At 46.3% G+C, this 23,707-nt stretch overlaps 1 pseudogene; it reads left to right on the top strand.

The window, feature by feature from the left end:
- The first annotated feature begins 1,733 nt into the window (after positions 1-1,733).
- On the top strand, positions 1,734-14,448 carry LOC139404920 (polysialoglycoprotein-like; annotated as a pseudogene).
- Positions 14,449-23,707: the final 9,259 nt, after the last annotated feature.

The raw sequence follows: 23,707 nt of genomic DNA, 5'->3' as shown, positions 1-23,707 counted from the left end.
AATCACCATGTCAGCCTTGAGTTGGGGAGGAGTGAGCACTTTGGGGTAGCGGTCAGGTCAGATGAAGTGAGGAAGAACAGATATCACCAAGGTTCTGTCTAGCAACAGAGATGCATTGGCTGTTTAGAGGTGTAGGAGCAGACTCAGCATAGGAGAGAGGATTAAATATCAGTGCTTGTGTGAATATGTTTTTTGTCTAATGCAGCTGTCTTGACCCTCTGGGAAGAATAAACTTGGTTCAAGCATTCATGGTGTCCGTCGAGTTTTTACTCTGAGAATTAGAACCTAACAGTTGGCACTGCGAGCAGGGTTCACCGCGATTTGCAGTCGAACTAGAGATTAAGAAACAGTGAAACAGAAACAAGGTAAGCAAAGTTCCTACACCCGTTATCACTAATTCTGACATCTTGGGGAGATGAGAGTCGTAGGCTGAACCAATTATAGGGTACGAACCTAGAAAGCCTGAGCTTATTCAGTAGTCCCATTGTATTACGACCGGTCGTAGCTTTGTGGTATATGGTAAGTCCCGGAAGGTAAACCCAAACCTGTAGAGGGTAACTCCTAGGGGGTAAATCCCGAGTAGGTTGGTTCCTGCTTGTACTATAAGAATAGGGTGAGTCCCGGAAGGTAAGCCCGAGCAGGCAGGTACCTGCAAAGGGTAAGTCCTAGGGGGTAAGACCCGGGTGGGGTTGGTTACCTGCTATACCTGTAACGAGAGGGTGAAAGTCTCAGCCGCAGTGGCCATGCGGCAGTAGAGTGGGTGTGGATGGATAAAGTGACATGCTTGTGTACTAGGATAAAATGTTGCCATTCAGGGTTAGAAGAAAAGCAAAAAGATACTCAAACGCTGTTGGATTTGGGTGTATTAGCAGTAGCAATAAAGAGAGGTTGGTTTTATGCCCTGTTGGGGTGGGGAACCATGACAGATTATGTGGAAATAGGAAGACAAGTGTGAATCATTTTGGTAATGTGTGTTATCAACAACAGTGATATTTGAACAGATTGGAGATGACTATCCATAACAATAAAATCCTTCATACCATGCTTGTCCTGCCCCACAGCTGTAGACACAGCCTTCTCCAGGTCCTCAGACACTAGCTGGAGATCCATTACAGGATGTCTGTCACCTCACTGAGCCCCTATTGCAGGTTAGGGGTCACATCCACTTGAATGTCCTTCATATGACGAACCTCCTACAGAGCAAATGAGGAAAACATGATATATTAGGATTTATGTTAGTAGCAATAGAATATGGGAATTTTATCTCAACGCTACCTACAGCTAACATATTTATTTATGTATGTGATCTATGTAAATAAATAAATATATCACAGCTGTAAAACTGTGAAGGACTATAGGTGGAGGCCTACCCATTTCCCAGGAGCATTGTAAAACGTGGATTTGGGTACAGTGTTTATTTCCCCCTAATATCTTTGAAGATTACACCTAAAATAATTAGGCCTACTTCTTTCTACTGCTGATCTGAGACCATTAGGGTTAATCATTACAGATATAAATGCAATATATGGAGTAGAAAAGATTGCCTGCCCACCAACTTGATAAGAATCAACATATGTTCTACATGGTCTATTTCTATCTGAACGTAACAACTCAATCAAGCTTGTTAATTGATCGTTAAGCCATGTTTGTCAGGTAAACGGTCATTAGTGGCCTATATAACCCTCATACAGGCCATGGGAAGACATTACCTGTTGATAACACAGACTATTTTCATGATCATGGGAGGTGTGAGAGAATTGCTGCTCGTTGTGATGACTGTGGGGGTTGTCAAAGGTTGGTTCACTAATGTTTAAGGGATTTGTTTGGTAAATATGCTTAACTTTATAAGTTGGGTATTAATATTTGACTGTCTGTATCTTCCGCGTTGGTCATCTTTTATTCTTCACTGCTATTAATATATGTAGCTATTTTGTGTGAACTCAACTTCTGTCAACACTTTCTCCTCAGTTTCTTGTTACCCTGTTGGAAAGTCCCAGAAGCAAGATCAAGTCTCTCTGCAGAGGAGACTTGGAGGTAAGTGTTTCTTTCCACAACCCTTCTAGCTATGTTCTTTGTCACTGTCTATGGTGCTGCTGTGTTTGACACTCATTCAACAGCATAGAGTAACTCAGTCTAAATAATGTTGTCAAACCTTAACCTACATTTTTCAGAGCTGTCATCAAATGACGTCTCCATTGTGCATGCCCTGGCCTTGCTCCGATCCATAGGGTCTGACGCTAAACAAGCCAGAGAAGGTACGGCCTGAAACATATACTTTGAAAACTGTTGGGTTCATGTTGCTCAAAATTCGATTAGCAATTTGGCCTAGACCGTGTAGAACAGATGTGTTGCTGTAGAATACCCAACTGTTCCTTTTGTTTTTTCTCAAGAGTATTTAGAGACCAATGAAGTAGAATCCCAAGCTTCTCCAAACCATGGTAGCTCTCCGGCAAATGATGCCCTGTCCTCTGAGGAGAAGCTGAGGCGCGTGTCCTCGGACGCTGAGCTGCGCCGGCCCGTCTGGCGACGACGCCACCTCTGGCGCTGCGACCGGCCCGTCTGGCGACGACGCCACCTCTGAAGCTGCGACCGGCCCGTCTGGCGACGACGCCACCTCTGAAGCTGCGACCGGCCCGTCTGGCGACGACGCCACCTCTGAAGCTGCGACCGGCCCGTCTGGCGACGACGCCACCTCTGAAGCTGCGACCGGCCCGTCTGGCGACGACGCCACCTCTGACCGGCCCGTCTGGCGACGACGCTGCGACCGGCCCGTCTGGCGACGACGCCACCTCTGAAGCTGCGACCGGCCCGTCTGGCGACGACGACGCCACCTCTGGAGCTGACGACGACGCCACCTCTGACTGCGACCGGCCCGTCTGCCCGTCGACGACGCCACCTCTGCTGCGACCGGCCCGTCTGGCGACGACGCCACCTCTGAAGCTGCGACCGGCCCGTCTGGCGACGACGCCACCTCTGAAGCTGCGACCGGCCCGTCTGGCGACGACGCCACCTCTGAAGCTGCGACCGGCCCGTCTGGCGACGACGCCACCTCTGAAGCTGCGACCGGCCCGTCTGGCGACGACGCCACCTCTGAAGCTGCGACCGGCCCGTCTGGCGACGACGCCACCTCTGGAGCTGCGACCGGCCCGTCTGGCGACGACGCCACCTCTGAAGCTGCGACCGGCCCGTCTGGCGGCGACGACGCCACCTCTGAAGCTGCGACCGGCCCGTCCGGCGACGACGCCATCTGGACCGGCCCGTCTGGCGCTGACGTGGGACATGCAAGAGTTCATGGGTACTCTAGTCCAGTGTGTAACTGCATTTGCTTGTTTTGGCTCAATTAAACATTAACTGTAATACTTGTGTCCTCTGTATTGTTTTGGTGGTTCCTACTTGGAGTTGAGGTGTATGACCTGACTTGAGTAACTGGGGTGATGGCAACATTTATTTTGCATTATATCCATGCGCCAGCAATATTACTCAGACCCCTGTGTTTTAAATTACCAATTGACTTAAGCTACATGTGCTCAGTGTTGGTCCATTTATGCTAGTAGCATCACATGATACCTAACAGCATTTTGACGCCATTTCCGGTCACAACTTGCAGACTTGTTTACGTGTTGCGGTGTTTTGTTGCCTACTTTGCTACATGACAACTTTACGGTTTTTACTTTTTAATTACCGTTTATATTTTTGGTTTCCCTCAATTTTTTTCACTCGTGTCAGGGTTGCGTCAATTCGAATCTGGTATCAGGATAAATATGACAGGCTTTTATTAGCTAAGCAATAAGTAGTAAATGCAATTTTCGTGTATATATGGGCTCTCTGTCCCACCTCGCAGGGCAAAACAGAACTGACTTGTTCCTGACAAAGATATTTAATATACTCTGACAGAAGTAGTTCCTGCTTCCGAGCCGGCCTGTCAGAGTAGAGACTGGGCGTGGTTTAGACTCACCCAGCCTATCGTTCATTGTTGGCGCAGAGGCTGGTCCCAGCCCCTTAAGCGCTTCAGCGGTCAGTCGTTGTAGCTGTGTAGAATATGCAGTTATCAGGCACCTGGCTCCTGTTATCTAACAAAAGACTGTTCTGAATGTGCCCCCCCCAACTCATTGCACAGTTCTGTATTTTTCCATCATGAGAAAGGCCCATGGCCCTGAAACTGTTAACAATGGTTCAAGTCAGCTATGTTGCATAACACATACATACATCCACACAAGCCAACAGCAGATAATATTAAATCACATATGGTAACGGGCTATAGTGCATAACACAGAATCCTCATACTCCGGACGCTTTATCTGGACATGGTTCGTCAGGACCTCCAACAGCCGACGCTAAGTAGTAACATTAACATGATGCCTTCTAATTGCAGTCGCTGTACTCATACAGGAGAACGATCGCCTTACGGTGAGGATAGCTGTGCTACAAGCCCAGCTTCAGACGCAATCGTTAGGCAAGGGTAATTTCAGTGTAGGAAAGGATGAAACAGCGTCTGTGCCACCAGTAAGTACAGATAGTAACGTTAGTATAAATCCCCTCGCACGGTCCCCGCTGCCGGACAACTTTCTCACGGTTTCTGGAGGGAAATGCTGTAGGAATGCTCAACCGGTGTCGCTCATTCAGCCGACAAACTTTCAACCGGTTTTCCCCATTAAGCAGCGAGTCGGAGTCAAAGGCCGAGCCTTCTCTTGTCTCTACTCCTCCCGTTACGGGGTCAGAGACGCCGAAGCTTCCCACCATTAGCTCTGACAAATTGAAAACTCTAGTCATTGGCGACTCCATTACCCGCAGTATTAGACTTAAAACGAATCATCCAGCGATCATACACTGTTTACCAGGGGGCAGGGCAACCGACGTTATGGCTAATCTGAAGATGGTGCTGGCTAAAGCTAAAACTGGCGAGTATAGAGATATTGTTATCCACGTCAGCACCAACGATGTTAGGATGAAACAGTCAGAGATCACCACCAACATAGCTTCAGCGTGTAAATCAGCTAGAAAGATGTGTCGGCATCGAGTAATTGTCTCTGGCCCCCTCCCAGTTAGGGGGAGTGATGAGCTCTACAGCAGAGTCTCACAACTCAATAGCTGGTTGAAAACTGGTTTCTGCCCCTCCCAAAAGATAGAATTTGTAGATAATTGGCCCTCTTCCTGGGACTCACCCACAAACAGGACCAAGCCTGACCTGCGGAGGAGTGACGGACTCCATCCTAGCTGGAGGGGTGCTCTCATCTTATCTAACAACATAGACAGGGCTCTAACTCCTCTAGCTCCACAATGAAATAGGGTGCAGGCCAGGCTGTTAGCCAGTCTGCCACTAGCACAGTCAGTGTAGTCAGCTCAGCTATCTCCATTGAGACCGTGTCTGTGCCTCGACCTAGGTTGGGCAAAATTAAACATGGCGGTGTTCGCCTTAGCAATCTCACTAAGATAAAGACCTCCTCCATTCCTGTCATTATTGAAAGAGATCATGATACCTCACATCTCAAAATAGGGCTACTTAATGTCAGATCCCTTACTTCAAAGGCAATTATAGTCAATGAACTGATCATAATCTTGATGTGATTGGCCTGACTGAAACATGTCTTTAGCCTGATGAATTTACTGTGTTAAATGAGGCCTCACCTCCTGGCTACACTAGTGACCATATCCCCCGTGCATCCTGCGGAGCTGTTGCTAACATTTACGATAGCAAATGTACATTTACAAAAAAAAAAGACGTTTTCGTCTTTTGAGCTTCTAGTCATGAAATCTATGTAGCCTACTCAATCACTTTTTTTAGCTACTGTTTACAGGCCTCCTGGGCCATATACAGCGTTCCTCATTGAGTTCCCTGAATTCCTATCGGACCATGTAGTCATAGCAGATAATATTCCCACTCCAAAAGGCTTTCGGAGCCATCATCGACTCAGTGGGTTTTGTCCAACATGTCTCTGGACCTACTCACTGTCACAGTCATACTCTGGACCTAGTTTTGTCCCATGGAATAAATGTTGTGGATCTTAATGTTTTCCCTCATAATCCTGGACTATCGGACCACCATTTTATTACGTTTGCAATTGCAACAAATAATCTGCTCAGACCCCAACCAAGGAACATCAAAAGTCGTGCTATAAATTCACAGACAACACAAAGATTCCTTGATGTCCTTCCAGACTCCCTCTGTCTACCCAAGGACGCCAGAGGACAAAAATCAGTTAACCACCTAACTGAGGAACTCAATTTAACCTTGCGCAATACCCTAGATGCAGTTGCACCCCTAAAAACTAAAAACATTTCTCATGAGAAACTAGCTCCCTGGTATACAGAAAATACCCGAGCTCTGAAGCAAGCTTCCAGAAAATTGGAACGGAAATGGCGCCACACCAAACTGGAAGTCTTCCGACTAGCTTGGAAAGACAGTACCGTGCAGTATCGAAGAGCCCTTGCTGCTGCTCGATCATCCTATTTTTCCAACTTAATTGAGGAAAATAAGAACAATCCGAAATTCGTTTTTGATACTGTCGCAAAGCTAACTAAAAAGCAGCATTCCCCAAGAGAGGATGGCTTTCACCTCAGCAGTAATAAATTCATGAACTTCTTTGAGGAAAAGATGATTATTACAAAGTAAATTACGGACTCCTCTTTAAATCTGCGTATTCCTTCAAAGCTCAGTTGTCCTGAGTCTGCACAACTCTGCCAGGACCTAGGATCAAGAGAGACACTCAAGTGTTTTAGTACTATATCCCTTGACACAATGATGAAAATAATCATGGCCTCTAAACCTTCAAGCTCCATACTGGACCCTATTCCAACTAAACTACTGAAAGAGCTGTTTCCTGTGCTTGGCCCTCCTATGTTGAACATAATAAACGGCTCTCTATCCACCGGATGTGTACCAAACTCACTAAAAGTGGCAGTAATAAAGCCTCTCTTGAAAAAGCCAAACCTTGACCCAGAAAATATAAAAAACTATCGGCCTATATCGAATCTTCCATTCCTCTCAAAATGTTTAGAAAAGGCTGTTGCGCAGCCTCTGCCTTCCTCGTCAGAGGAGGAGATAGAAGAAAACCGTTACAGTCTCTGTGAATGGTTTGTCCTCTGACAAATCAACTGTAAATTTCGATGTTCCTCAAGGTTCCGTTTTAGGACCACTATTGATTTTCACTATATATTTTACCTCTTGGGGATGTCATTCGAAAACATAATGTTAACTTTCACTGCTATGCGGATGACACACAGCTGAACATTTCAATGAAACATGGTGAAGCCCCAAAATTGCCCTCGCTAGAAGCATGTGTTTCAGACATAAGGAAGTGGATGGCTGCAAACGTTCTACTTTTAAACTCGGACAAAACAGAGATGCTTGTTCTAGGTCCCAAGAAACAAAGAGATCTTCTGTTGAATCTGACAATTAATCTTAATGGCTGTACAGTCGTCTCAAATAAAACTGTGAAGGCCCTCGGCGTTACTCTGGACCCTGATCTCTCTTTTGAAGAACATATCAAGACTGTTTCAAGGACAGCTTTTTTCCATCTACGTAACATTGCAAAAATCAAACTTTCTGTCCAAAAATGATGCAGAAAAATGTATCCATGCTTTTGTCACTTCTAGGTTAGACTACTGCAATGCTCTTACTTTCCGGCTACCCGGATAAAGCACTAAATAAACTTCAGTTAGTGCTAAATACGGCTGCTAGAATCCTGACTAGAACCCCAAAAATATATCATATTACTCCAGTGCTAGCCTCCCTACACTGGCTTCCTGTCAAGGCAAGGGCTGATTTCAAGGTTTTACTGCTAACCTACAAAGCATTACATGGGCTTGCTCGTACCTATCTCTCTGATTTGGTCCTGCCGTACATACCTACACGTACGCTACGGTCACAAGACGCAGGCCTCCTAATTGCTTCTTCCACATCTTTTGGTCCCTGTCTGTTTTGCTCTCAGTGAAGTGCTACTATCCCCTTGGACTACAGGTTATTGCCGTCATAAGGTGTGCGTCTGTCTGTTGGCCGGACACTTTCTACCGTTTAGGACCTTTGTGGGTAAAGGTAAAGATGGGGTATAGCAGCAGAAGTTCCTCTGAAGTCCAGTATCTGCTGGAAGGGAACCTGGTGGTACGAGAGGATGAGTGTGGGCCTGTTGTGCTTCCCCCTATCCCTCCCTCTTCTCTCTCACTGTCTGAGGGACTCTTAAGGTTCCTGTGCGGATGGCTTGGTTCGTGCCCTCCCGAAGCTGGCTGTGGTGATTTAAGCAACGCTGTGTTTATGTGTGTATTTGTTTGTGGCCTCTGGCCCACTTCGCTGTCCCTCTGTCCAGTACGTACCGTTGTAGCAGGCCCAGTGTAGTGGCGTGTAGCCCTGGTTGTCTGTGATGACGGGGAGGGTCCACACTGACTGGGCCCCTTACCTTCCCGAACCAGGAAGCTGGCGCTGTGCTGCACTCCTCGTGACCCGTCACCGCCTAGGAGGAAGGGAAGGGAAAGGAGGGGAGGGGAGGCAAGAATGGATTTCAATAATTTATAATCAATTAAATAATAAGGAATCATAATAGGTATATTTGGGCATAATTTATATTCCATGCTAGATCCCACACCAAAGCCATCCCTAGTAGTTCAATGGCCCCATCCCTAGATCAGAACAAGCCTCCCCCTCTCTTTCTGTGTGTGAGCGCGTACAGCCAACTCTCCTCACAACCCTTCTGTGTAGAGCTGTTCTGTGCCATTTGTCTTTGGCTTCTACGCTGGCTCCCTTGTTGAACAGTGAGTACACACAGTCTGTGTGTCCGCTCAGCACCGACAGCGTCAGAGGGGTTCTGATACACAAGACAACAGGTCATATTACAAACTGGTAATAACCAGGCTGAGTCCCAAATGGCAACCTATTCCCTATATGGTACATTACTCTTGACCTGAGCCCATAGGACTTTGGTTTAAAGTACTGTACCAAGTAGGGTATAGGTTGCCATTTGGGATGCAGCCCCAGTTTCAAAATCTCTTTATTTCAGGAATTGTATCCAAAACCCAAGTGACTATTCCTGTCTTGAATGTCCACTGCACTCTGGAGGTCAGCATTTCCAATCAGCAAACGCAAACACTCCGAATGACCGTTGGTTGCTAGAGGAAGATAAACAGAGAGGATATAAGAATGTGAGATGATTGACCATTGGTAACTAGAGGAGGATAAACAGAGGATATAAGAATGTCAGATGATTGACCATTGGTAGCTAGAGGAGGATCAACAAGAGGATATAATAATGTGAGATGATTGACCGTTGGTAGCTAGAGGAGGATAAACAGAGAGGATATGAGCAGATTGCTGGACGACTATAACCTTCACATGAACAGACAGATTTCAAGAACAGTGGTGTTGGTAGATGACATCCTCATGATGTTAACACAGCAGATATTAAAGAATTTTGGGGCTGAGGCCATCGAAGCCTGTCACCTGCTAGCTGTGTACCTGGCTCTGGATAGAAGTCTCCCCTGTGCACTGATCTAGGATCAGCTTACCCTCCCTAGATCCTCAATCATTAGTGGAGAACATGACAAAAAATGACCTTAGATCAGTGTCTCGTGGGCATTTTCACACGATACCATGTAACATCCCTAGAGTGGACATTGTCGTCCTAGCAACATGACTAAACAAATGGCCATCTTGGTCAGGAAAACGTTTTAATTACAGAAGCTCTATGTGATATCCTTATGTCTACCTGCAGCGTGGATGGGGGTCCTCTTCAGAGTGAAGTCTTTAACCAGGATGGAGGCTTCCTGGTTGATGAGGACGTCAACACACTCCACATGGCTTTTTAAGGCAGCCAGGTCCAGAGGGGTGCGCCCCTGGCTGTCCCTCACGTCTAGATCCAGCAGAGACTGAACCAGGACCTCCATAGCATGGTGGTGACTGTGGTACGCCTGAATAGATATTCACTCTTAATATAATCAATGTCCTAGAGTAGACCCGTGGTACGCCTGAACAGAAATACAGTGCTAGACCTCTAAAGTAGACCAGAGTCTTTCAATCGGGAGCCCATTTTTGCTCCCGCCCAGCATCAACATCGGAGGTTCCTGCCAAGCGTGGGATTGAGAAACAAACACTCTACTTCTCTTCTGAGGTTGATTAACTCAAATGGCAAAATAAGGAAATCATCCTCATCATCACTGTGTAGAATATGCATGTATTTTACACTAATCAGGAATAGATCGGAATATGGTGTGTGAGTCTGTCTGGACAGTCAACTTCCTGTGGAAAATCTACACCATGCTTGCATCCCAGATAGCACCCTATTCCCTATGTAGTGAACTACTTTTGATCAGGGCCTATAAGGATCTGGTCAAACGTAGTGTACTAAATAGGGAATAGGGTGCCATTTGTCATATGGAGACCACTACAGGAGCAGGTAGGCTTGACATCAGAGTCGTTCAGAGTCGTTCAGGATGTCTGTCCCTGAGGTTTCAATTAGTTGAGGAAAGACAAGAACGGCCAGTTCAGACTTGGAAAAAGAACATCAAGAGTGACGATGCGTCCACGACAAGCATGCAGCCACACCTTAAAACCTACTGTTGGGTTCTGAGAATATGAAATATACTAATTCATGTCACTGAGGGAGAGAGCTTAATGTATAACGTTTACATTATGTCAGGATATGTTATTGTTAGCCATCAGGCATCCTATGGGTGGGATCCTCTGGGATGAGAAGAGACACAGTCTGGTACCAATCACCATGTCAGCCTTGAGTTGGGGAGGAGTGAGCACTTTGGGGTAGCGGTCAGGTCAGATGAAGTGAGGAAGAACAGATATCACCAAGGTTCTGTCTAGCAACAGAGATGCATTGGCTGTTTAGAGGTGTAGGAGCAGACTCAGCATAGGAGAGAGGATTAAATATCAGTGCTTGTGTGAATATGTTTTTTGTCTAATGCAGCTGTCTTGACCCTCTGGGAAGAATAAACTTGGTTCAAGCATTCATGGTGTCCGTCGAGTTTTTACTCTGAGAATTAGAACCTAACAGTTGGCACTGCGAGCAGGGTTCACCGCGATTTGCAGTCGAACTAGAGATTAAGAAACAGTGAAACAGAAACAAGGTAAGCAAAGTTCCTACACCCGTTATCACTAATTCTGACATCTTGGGGAGATGAGAGTCGTAGGCTGAACCAATTATAGGGTACGAACCTAGAAAGCCTGAGCTTATTCAGTAGTCCCATTGTATTACGACCGGTCGTAGCTTTGTGGTATATGGTAAGTCCCGGAAGGTAAACCCAAACCTGTAGAGGGTAACTCCTAAGGGGTAAATCCCGAGTAGGTTGGTTCCTGCTTGTACTATAAGAATAGGGTGAGTCCCGGAAGGTAAGCCCGAGCAGGCAGGTACCTGCAAAGGGTAAGTCCTAGGGGGTAAGACCCGGGTGGGGTTGGTTACCTGCTATACCTGTAACGAGAGGGTGAAAGTCTCAGCCGCAGTGGCCATGCGGCAGTAGAGTGGGTGTGGATGGATAAAGTGACATGCTTGTGTACTAGGATAAAATGTTGCCATTCAGGGTTAGAAGAAAAGCAAAAAGATACTCAAACGCTGTTGGATTTGGGTGTATTAGCAGTAGCAATAAAGAGAGGTTGGTTTTATGCCCTGTTGGGGTGGGGAACCATGACAGATTATGTGGAAATAGGAAGACAAGTGTGAATCATTTTGGTAATGTGTGTTATCAACAACAGTGATATTTGAACAGATTGGAGATGACTATCCATAACAATAAAATCCTTCATACAGTGAGGTTAGGTTACCATGCTTGTCCTGCCCCACAGCTGTAGACACAGCCTTCTCCAGGTCCTCAGACACTAGCTGGCGATCCATTACAGGATGTCTGTCACCTCACTGAGCCCCTATTGCAGGTTAGGGGTCACATCCACTTGAATGTCCTTCATATGACGAACCTCCTACAGAGCAAATGAGAAAAACATGATATATTAGGATTTATGTTAGTAGCAATAGAATATGGAAATTTTATCTCAACGCTACCTACAGCTAACATGTTTATTTATGTATGTGATCTATGTATATAAATAAATATATCACAGCTGTCAAACTGTGAAGGACTATAGGTGGAGGCCTACCCATTTCCCAGGAGCATTGTAAAACGTGGATTTGGGTACAGTGTTTATTTCCCCCTAATATCTTTGAAGATTACACCTAAAATAATTAGGCCTGCTTCTTTCTACTGCTGATCTGAGACCATTAGGGTTAATCATTACAGATATAAATGCAATATATGGAGTAGAAAAGATTGCCTGCCCACCAACTTGATAAGAATCAACATATGTTCTACATCACATATGTCAGAGTCAAGGCCCGCGGGCCACATCCGGCCCGCAAGAAGGTTTTTTACGGCCCCTGGGATGATCTTGATTTATTATTAGAACCGGCCCGCAGCAAGCCGGCAGCCCGCAGATCTTTTACACGCACCAATACTACATTTCCCACAATGCAAAGGTGACGCACCGAGCAGTAGGCTGCTTCATTTCAATATTTATTGGCACAGCAGTCGTCAGCATCACAGTAAAATTAACTTTCAGATACCCATCAAAAATGGCAAAACGGAAGGTGGATACTGAGAACCGGGGGTTTCAAACAAGGTGGGAGTCGGAGTATATGTTCTATTTCTATCTGAACGTAACAACTCAATCAAGCTTGTTAATTGATCGTTAAGCCATGTTTGTCAGGTAAACTAAGGTCATTAGTGGCCTATATAAGCCTCATACAGGCCATGGGAAGACATTACCTGTTGATAACACAGACTATTTTCATGATCATGGGAGGTGTGAGAGAATTGCTGCTCGTTGTGATGACTGTGGGGGTTGTCAAAGGTTGGTTCACTAATGTTTAAGGGATTTGTTTGGTAAATATGCTTAACTTTATAAGTTGGGTATTAATATTTGACTGTCTGTATCTTCCGCGTTGGTCATCTTTTATTCTTCACTGCTATTAATATATGTAGCTATTTTGTGTGAACTCAACTTCTGTCAACACTTTCTCAGTTTCTTGTTACCCTGTTGGAAAGTCCCAGAAGCAAGATCAAGTCTCTCTGCAGAGGAGACTTGGAGGTACAACCCTTCTAGCTATGTTCTTTGTCACTGTCTATGGTGCTGCTGTGTTTGACACTCATTCAACAGCATAGAGTAACTCAGTCTAAATAATGTTGTCAAACCTTAACCTACATTTTTCAGAGCTGTCATCAAATGACGTCTCCATTGTGCATGCCCTGGCCTTGCTCCGATCCATAGGGTCTGACGCTAAACAAGCCAGAGAAGGTACGGCCTGAAACATATACTTTGAAAACTGTTGGGTTCATGTTGCTCAAAATTCGATTAGCAATTTGGCCTAGACCGTGTAGAACAGATGTGTTGCTGTAGAATACCCAACTGTTCCTTTTGTTTTTTCTCAAGAGTATTTAGAGACCAATGAAGTAGAATCCCAAGCTTCTCCAAACCATGGTAGCTCTCCGGCAAATGATGCCCTGTCCTCTGAGGAGAAGCTGAGGCGCGTGTCCTCGGACGACGCCACCTCTGAAGCTGCGACCGGCCCGTCTGGCGACGACGCCACCTCTGAAGCTGCGACCGGCCCGTCTGGCGACGACGCCACCTCTGAAGCTGCGACCGGCCCGTCTGGCGACGACGCCACCTCTGAAGCTGCGACCGGCCCGTCTGGCGACGACGCCACCTCTGAAGCTGCGACCGGCCCGTCTGGCGACGACGCCACCTCTGAAGCTGCGACCGGCCCGTCTGGCGACGACGCCACCTCTGAAGCTGCGACCGGCCCGTCTGGCGACGACGCCACCTCTGAAGCTGCGACCGGCCCGTCTGGCGACGACGCCACCTCTGAAGCTGCGACCGGCCCGTCTGGCGACGACGCCACCTCTGAAGCTGCGGCCCGTCTGGCGACGACGCCACCTCTGCCCGTCTGGCGACGACGCCACCTCTGAAGCTGCGACCGGCCCGTCTGGCGACGACGCCACCTCTGAAGCTGCGACCGGCCCGTCTGGCGACGACGCCACCTCTGAAGCTGCGACCGGCCCGTCTGGCGACGACGCCACCTCTGAAGCTGCGACCGGCCCGTCTGGCGACGACGCCACCTCTGAAGCTGCGACCGGCCCGTCTGGCGACGACGCCACCTCTGAAGCTGCGACCGGCCCGTCTGGCGACGACGCCACCTCTGAAGCTGCGACCGGCCCGTCCGGCGACGACGCCACCTCTGAAGCTGCGACCGGCCCGTCCGGCGACGACGCCACCTCTGAAGCTGCGACCGGCCCGTCCGGCGACGACGCCATGGATATCTGACGTGGGACATGCAAGAGTTCATGGGTACTCTAGTCCAGTGTGTAACTGCATTTGCTTGTTTTGGCTCAATTAAACATTAACTGTAATACTTGTGTCCTCTGTATTGTTTTGGTGGTTCCTACTTGGAGTTGAGGTGTATGACCTGACTTGAGTAACTGGGGTGATGGCAACATTTATTTTGCATTATATCCATGCGCCAGCAATATTACTCAGACCCCTGTGTTTTAAATTACCAATTGACTTAAGCTACATGTGCTCAGTGTTGGTCCATTTATGCTAGTAGCATCACATGATACCTAACAGCATTTTGACGCCATTTCCGGTCACAACTTGCAGACTTGTTTACGTGTTGCGGTGTTTTGTTGCCTACTTTGCTACATGACAACTTTACGGTTTTTACTTTTTAATTACCGTTTATATTTTTGATTTCCCTCTATTTTTTTCACTCGTGTCAGGGTTGCGTCAATTCGAATCTGGTATCAGGATAAATATCACAATGAGGCTTTTTTTTATTAGCTAAATGCAGTTTTCGTAAATATGGGCTCTCTGTCCCACCTCGCAGGGCAAAACAGAACTGACTTGTTCCTGACAAAGATATTTAATATACTCTGACAGAAGTAGTTCCTGCTTCCGAGCCGGCCTGTCAGAGTAGAGACTGGGCGTGGTTTAGACTCACCCAGCCTATCGTTCATTGTTGGCGCAGAGGCTGGTCCCAGCCCCTTAAGCGCTTCAGCGGTCAGTCGTTGTAGCTGTGTAGAATATGCAGTTATCAGGCACCTGGCTCCTGTTATCTAACAAAAGACTGTGTTCTCGCAACACTACGTCCTGAATGTGCCCCCCCCCCCCCCCCCCAACTCATTGCACAGTTCTGTATTTTTCCATCATGAGAAAGGCCCATGGCCCTGAAACTGTTAACAATGGTTCAAGTCAGCTATTTTGCATAACACATACATACATCCACACAAGCCAACAGCAGATAATATTAAATCACATATGGTAACGGGCTATAGTGCATAACACAGAATCCTCATACTCCGGACGCTTTATCTGGACATGGTTCGTCAGGACCTCCAACAGCCGACGCTAAGTAGTAACATTAACATGATGCCTTCTAATTGCAGTCGCTGTACTCATACAGGAGAACGATCGCCTTACGGTGAGGATAGCTGTGCTACAAGCCCAGCTTCAGACGCAATCGTTAGGCAAGGGTAATTTCAGTGTTTAAAGGATGAAACAGCGTCTGTGCCACCAATAAGTACAGATAGTAACGTTAGTATAAATCCCCTCGCACGGTCCCCGCAGCCGGACAACTTTCTCACGGTTTCTGGAGGGAAATGCTGTAGGAATGCTCAACCGGTGTCGCTCATTCAGCCGACAAACTTTCAACCGGTTTTCCCCATTAAGCAGCGAGTCGGAGTCAAAGGCCTAGCCTTCTCTTGTCTCTACTCCTCCCGTTACGGGGTCAGAGACGCCGAAGCTTCCCACCATTAGCTCTGACAAATTGAAAACTCTAGTCATTGGCGACTCCATTACCCGCAGTATTAGACTTAAAACGAATCATCCAGCGATCATACACTGTTTACCAGGGGGCAGGACAACCGACGTTAAGGCTAATCTGAAGATGGTGCTGGCTAAAGCTAAAACTGGCGAGTATAGAGATATTGTTATCCACGTCGGCACCAACGATGTTAGGATGAAACAGTCAGAGATCACCACCAACATAGCTTCAGCGTTTAAATCAGCTAGAAAGATGTGTCGGCATCGAGTAATTGTCTCTGGACTCCTAATTGCTTCTTCCACATCTTTTGGTCCCTGTCTGTTTTGCTCTCAGTGAAGTGCTACTATCCCCTTGGACTACAGGTTATTGCCGTCATAAGGTGTGCGTCTGTCTGTTGGCCGGACACTTTCTACCGTTTAGGACCTTTGTGGGTAAAGGTAAAGATGGGGTATAGCAGCAGAAGTTCCTCTGAAGTCCAGTATCTGCTGGAAGGGAACCTGGTGGTACGAGAGGATGAGTGTGGGCCTGTTGTGCTTCCCCCTATCCCTCCCTCTTCTCTCTCACTGTCTGAGGGACTCTTAAGGTTCCTGTGCGGATGGCTTGGTTCGTGCCCTCCCGAAGCTGGCTGTGGTGATTTAAGCAGATAAACAGAGAGGATATAAGAATGTGAGATGATTGACCATTGGTAACTAGAGGAGGATAAACAGAGAGGATATAAGAATGTGAGATGATTGACCATTGGTAACTAGAGGAGGATAAACAGAGAGGATATAAGAATGTGAGATGATTGACCGTTGGTAGCTAGAGTAGGATAAACAGAGAGGATATGAGCAGATTGCTGGACGACTATAACCTTCACATGAACAGACAGATTTCTAGAACAGTGGTGTTGGTAGATGACATCCTCATGATGTTAACACAGCAGATAATAAAGAATTTTGGGGCTGAGGCCATCGAAGCCTGTCACCTGCTAGCTGTGTACCTGGCTCTGGATAGTAGTCTCCCCTGTGCACTGATCTAGGATCAGCTTACCCTCCCTAGATCCTCAATCATTAGTGGAGAACATGACAAAAAATGACCTTAGATCAGTGTCTCGTGGGCATTTTCACACGATACCATGTAACATCCCTAGAGTGGACATTGTCGTCCTAGCAACATGACCAAACAAATAGCCATCTTGGTCAGAAAAACGTTTTAATTACAGAAGCTCTATGCTCTATGTTTATTTTATTTTTATTTATTTATTTTTCTTCTTGGGCCTCTATAACTATATCTATTGTTTTTATTTTTGTTGTTGTTGTGTGATTTGGATTAATCCCCTCTACCACACGGAAACCCACTAATCTACTGACGGAACGCAAGAGTTGGCTAATAACAGACCTCCATCCTATGCTAGCTTGCTCCTATGCTAGCTTGCTACCGATTTAGCTGTCTAAATCGCCGTGACCCCCAACCAACCTCTCCACTCACTGGACCCTTTTGATCACTCGACTGAGCATGCCTCTCCTTAATGTCAATATGCCTTGTCCATTGCTGTTCTGGTTAGTGTTTATTGGCTTATTTCACTGTAGAGCCTCTAGTCCTGCTCATTATACCTTATCCAACCTATTAGTTCCACCACCCACACATGCAATGACATCTCCTGGTTTCAATGATGTTTCTAGAGACAATATCTCTCTCTTCATCACTCCATACCTAGGTTTACCTCCACTGTATTCACATCCTACCTTACCTTTGTCTGTACATTATAGCCTGATGCTATTTTATCGCCCCCAGGAACCTCCTTTTACTCTCTGTTCCAGACGTTCTAAACGACCAATTCTTATTGCTTTTAGCCGCACCCTTATTCTACTCCTACTCTGTTCCTCTGGCGATGTAGAGGTGAATCCAGGCCCTGCAGTGCCTAGCTCCACTCCTATCCCCCAGGCACTCTCTTTTGACGACTTATGTAACCGTAATAGCCTTGGTTTCATGCATGTTAACATTAGAAGCCTCCTCCCTAAGTTTGTTCTATTCACTGCTTTAGCACACTCTGCCAACCCGGATGTTCTAGCTGTGTCTGAATCCTGGCTTAGGAAGACCACCAAAAATTCAGACATTTTAATTCCAAACTACAACATTTTCAGACAAGATAGAACTGCCAAAGGGGGCGGTGTTGCAATCTACTGCAAAGATAGCCTGCAGAGTTCTGTCCTACTATCCAGGTCTGTACCCAAACAATTTGAACTTCTACTTTTAAAAATCCACCTCTCTAAAAACAAGTCTCTCACCGTTGCCGCCTGCTATAGACCACCCTCTGCCCCCAGCTGTGCTCTGGACACCATACGTGAACTGATTGCCCCCCATCTATCTTCAGAGCTTGTGCTGCTAGGCGACCTAAACTGGAACATGCTTAACACCCCAGCCATCCTACAATCTAAACTTGATGCCCTCAACCTCACACAAATGATCAATGAACCTACCAGGTACCTCCCCAAAGCCTTAAACACGGGCACCCTCATAGATATCATCCTAACCAACTTGCCCTCTAAATACACCTCTGCTGTTTTCAACCAAGATCTCAGCGATCACTGCCTCATTGCCTGCATCCGTAATGGGTCAGCGGTCAAACGACCTCCACTCATCACTGTAAAACGCTCCCTGAAACACTTCAGCGAGCAGGCCTTTCTAATCGACCTGGCCGGGGTATCCTGGAAGGATATTGATCTCATCCCGTCAGTAGAGGATGCCTGGATATTTAAAAAAAATGCCCCACATGCCCCATTCAAGAAATTTAGAACCAGGAACAGATATAGCCCTTGGTTCTCCCCAGACCTGACTGCCCTTAACCAACACAAAAACATCCTATGGCGTTCTGCATTAGCATCGAACAGCCCCCGTGATATGCAGCTGTTCAGGGAAGCTAGAAACCATTATACACAGGCAGTTAGAAAAGCCAAGGCTAGCTTTTTCAAGCAGAAATTTGCTTCCTGCAACACTAACTCAAAAAAGTTCTGGGACACTGTAAAGTCCATGTAGAATACACCTCCTCCCAGCTGCCCACTGCACTGAAGATAGGAAACACTGTCACCACTGATAAATCCACCATAATTGAGAATTTCAATAAGCATTTTTCTACGGCTGGCCATGCTTTCCACCTGGCTACTCCTACCCCGGTCAACAGCACTGCACCCCCCACAACAACTCGCCCAAGCCTTCCCCATTTCTCCTTCTCCCAAATATGCTCAGCTGATGTTCTGAATGAGCTGCAAAATCTGGACCCCTACAAATCAGCCGGGCTAGACAATCTGGACCCTTTCTTTCTAAAATGATCTGCCAAAATTGTTGCCACCCCTATTACTAGCCTGTTCAACCTCTCTTTCGTGTCGTCTGAGATTCCCAAAGATTGGAAAGCAGCTGCGGTCATCCCCCTCTTCAAAGGGGGTGACACTCTTGACCCAAACTGCTACAGATCTATCCTACCATGCCTTTCTAAGGTCTTCGAAAGCCAAGTCAACAAACAGATTACCGACCATTTCGAATCTCACCATACCTTCTCTGCTATGCAATCTGGTTTCAGAGCTGGTCATGGGTGCACCTCAGCCACGCTCAAGGTCCTAAATGATATCTTAACCGCCATCGATAAGAAACATTACTGTGCAGCCGTATTCATTGATCTGGCCAAGGCTTTCGACTCTGTCAGTCACCACATCCTCATCGGCAGACTCGACAGCCTTGGTTTCTCAAATGATTGCCTCGCCTGGTTCACCAACTACTTCTCTGATAGAGTTCAGTGTGTCAAATCGGAGGGTCTGCTGTCCGGACCTCTGGCAGTCTCTATGGGGGTGCCACAGGGTTCAATTCTTGGACCGACTCTCTTCTCTGTATACATCAATGAGGTCGCTCTTGCTGCTGGTGAGTCTCTGATCCACCTCTACGCAGACGACACCATTCTGTATACTTCTGGCCCTTCTTTGGACACTGTGTTAACAACCCTCCAGGCAAGCTTCAATGCCATACAACTCTCCTTCCGTGGCCTCCAATTGCTCTTAAATACAAGTAAAACTAAATGCATGCTCTTCAACCGATCGCTACCTGTACCTACCCGCCTGTCCAACATTACTACTCTGGACGGCTCTGACTTAGAATACGTGGACAACTACAAATACTTAGGTGTCTGGTTGGACTGTAAACTCTCCTTCCAGACCCATATCAAACATCTCCAATCCAAAGTTAAATCTAGAATTGGCTTCCTATTTCGCAACAAAGCATCCTTCACTCATGCTGCCAAACATACCCTTGTAAAACTGACCATCCTACCAATCCTCGACTTTGGCGATGTCATTTACAAAATAGCCTCCAATACCCTACTCAACAAATTGGATGCAGTCTATCACAGTGCAATCCGTTTTGTCACCAAAGCCCCATTTACTTCCCACCATTGCGACCTGTACGCTCTCGTTGGCTGGCCCTCGCTTCATACTCGTCGCCAAACCCACTGGCTCCATGTCATCTACAAGACCCTGCTAGGTAAAGTCCCCCCTTATCTCAGCTCGCTGGTCACCATTGCATCTCCCACCTGTAGCACACGCTCCAGCAGGTATATCTCTCTAGTCACCCCCAAAACCAATTCTTTCTTTGGCCGCCTCTCCTTCCAGTTCTCTGCTGCCAATGACTGGAACGAACTACAAAAATCTCTGAAACTGGAAACACTTATCTCCCTCACTAGCTTTAAGCACCAACTGTCAGAGCAGCTCACAGATTACTGCACCTGTACATAGCCCACCTATAATTTAGCCCAAACAACTACCTCTTTCCCTACTGTATTTAATTTATTTATTTATTTTGCTCCTTTGCACCCCATTATTTTTATTTCTACTTTGCACATTCTCCCATTGCAAATCTACCATTCCAGTGTTTTACTTGCTATATTGTATTTACTTTGCCACCATGGCCTTTTTGCCTTTACCTCCCTTATCTCACCTCATTTGCTCACATCGTATATAGACTTGTTTATACTGTATTATTGACTGTATGTTTGTTTTACTCCATGTGTAACTCTGTGTCGTTGTATGTGTCGAACTGCTTTGCTTTATCTTGGCCAGGTCGCAATTGTAAATGAGAACTTGTTCTCAACTTGCATACCTGGTTAAATAAAGGTGAAATAAAAATAAAATAAATGTCTACCTGCAGCGTGGATGGGGGTCCTCTTCAGAGTGAAGTCTTTAACCAGGATGGAGGCTTCCTGGTTGATGAGGACGTCAACACACTCCACATGGCTTTTTAAGGCAGCCAGGTCCAGAGGGGTGCGCCCCTGGCTGTCCCTCACGTCTAGATCCAGCAGAGACTGAACCAGGACCTCCATAGCATGGTGGTGACTGTGGTACGCCTGAATAGATATTCACTCTTAATATAATCAATGTCCTAGAGTAGACCCGTGGTACGCCTGAACAGAAATACAGTGCTAGACCTCTAAAGTAGACCAGAGTCTTTCAATCGGGAGCCCATTTTTGCTCCCGCCCAGCATCAACATCGGAGGTTCCTGCCAAGCGTGGGATTGAGAAACAAACACTCTACTTCTCTTCTGAGGTTGATTAACTCAAATGGCAAAATAAGGAAATCATCCTCATCATCACTGTGTAGAATATGCATGTATTTTACACTAATCAGGAATAGATCGGAATATGGTGTGTGAGTCTGTCTGGACAGTCAACTTCCTGTGGAAAATCTACACCATGCTTGCATCCCAGATAGCACCCTATTCCCTATGTAGTGAACTACTTTTGATCAGGGCCTATAAGGATCTGGTCAAACGTAGTGTACTAAATAGGGAATAGGGTGCCATTTGTCATATGGAGACCACTACAGGAGCAGGTAGGCTTTACTCACAGCGAGGTGTAGAGGGCTGATGGGAGCTCTGACATCAGAGTCGTTCAGGATGTCTGTCCCTGAGGTTTCAATTAGTTGAGGAAAGACAAGAACGGCCAGTTCAGACTTGGAAAAAGAACATCAAGAGTGACGATGCGTCCACGACAAGCATGCAGCCACACCTTAAAACCTACTGTTGGGTTCTGAGAATATGAAATATACTAATTCATGTCACTGAGGGAGAGAGCTTAATGTATAACGTTTACATTATGTCAGGATATGTTATTGTTAGCCATCAGGCATCCTATGGGTGGGATCCTCTGGGATGAGAAGAGACACAGTCTGGTACCAATCACCATGTCAGCCTTGAGTTGGGGAGGAGTGAGCACTTTGGGGTAGCGGTCAGGTCAGATGAAGTGAGGAAGAACAGATATCACCAAGGTTCTGTCTAGCAACAGAGATGCATTGGCTGTTTAGAGGTGTAGGAGCAGACTCAGCATAGGAGAGAGGATTAAATATCAGTGCTTGTGTGAATATGTTTTTTGTCTAATGCAGCTGTCTTGACCCTCTGGGAAGAATAAACTTGGTTCAAGCATTCATGGTGTCCATCGAGTTTTTACTCTGAGAATTAGAACCTAACAGTTGGCACTGCGAGCAGGGTTCACCGCGATTTGCAGTCGAACTAGAGATTAAGAAACAGTGAAACAGAAACAAGGTAAGCAAAGTTCCTACACCCGTTATCACTAATTCTGACATCTTGGGGAGATGAGAGTCGTAGGCTGAACCAATTATAGGGTACGAACCTAGAAAGCCTGAGCTTATTCAGTAGTCCCATTGTATTACGACCGGTCGTAGCTTTGTGGTATATGGTAAGTCCCGGAAGGTAAACCCAAACCTGTAGAGGGTAACTCCTAGGGGGTAAATCCCGAGTAGGTTGGTTCCTGCTTGTACTATAAGAATAGGGTGAGTCCCGGAAGGTAAGCCCGAGCAGGCAGGTACCTGCAAAGGGTAAGTCCTAGGGGGTAAGACCCGGGTGGGGTTGGTTACCTGCTATACCTGTAACGAGAGGGTGAAAGTCTCAGCCGCAGTGGCCATGCGGCAGTAGAGTGGGTGTGGATGGATAAAGTGACATGCTTGTGTACTAGGATAAAATGTTGCCATTCAGGGTTAGAAGAAAAGCAAAAAGATACTCAAACGCTGTTGGATTTGGGTGTATTAGCAGTAGCAATAAAGAGAGGTTGGTTTTATGCCCTGTTGGGGTGGGGAACCATGACAGATTATGTGGAAATAGGAAGACAAGTGTGAATCATTTTGGTAATGTGTGTTATCAACAACAGTGATATTTGAACAGATTGGAGATGACTATCCATAACAATAAAATCCTTCATACAGTGAGGTTAGGTTACCATGCTTGTCCTGCCCCACAGCTGTAGACACAGCCTTCTCCAGGTCCTCAGACACTAGCTGGCGATCCATTACAGGATGTCTGTCACCTCACTGAGCCCCTATTGCAGGTTAGGGGTCACATCCACTTGAATGTCCTTCATATGACGAACCTCCTACAGAGCAAATGAGGAAAACATGATATATTAGGATTTATGTTAGTAGCAATAGAATATGGGAATTTTATCTCAACGCTACCTACAGCTAACATATTTATTTATGTATGTGATCTATGTAAATAAATAAATATATCACAGCTGTAAAACTGTGAAGGACTATAGGTGGAGGCCTACCCATTTCCCAGGAGCATTGTAAAACGTGGATTTGGGTACAGTGTTTATTTCCCCCTAATATCTTTGAAGATTACACCTAAAATAATTAGGCCTACTTCTTTCTAATGCTGATCTGAGACCATTAGGGTTAATCATTACAGATATAAATGCAATATATGGAGTAGAAAAGATTGCCTGCCCACCAACTTGATAAGAATCAACATATGTTCTACATGGTCTATTTCTATCTGAACGTAACAACTCAATCAAGCTTGTTAATTGATCGTTAAGCCATGTTTGTCAGGTAAACGGTCATTAGTGGCCTATATAACCCTCATACAGGCC

Source organism: Oncorhynchus clarkii, unplaced genomic scaffold (genome assembly GCF_045791955.1).
Source record: "Oncorhynchus clarkii lewisi isolate Uvic-CL-2024 unplaced genomic scaffold, UVic_Ocla_1.0 unplaced_contig_2926_pilon_pilon, whole genome shotgun sequence".
NCBI lineage: Eukaryota > Metazoa > Chordata > Actinopteri > Salmoniformes > Salmonidae > Oncorhynchus > Oncorhynchus clarkii.
This window is presented reverse-complemented; position numbering and strand designations above follow the sequence as displayed.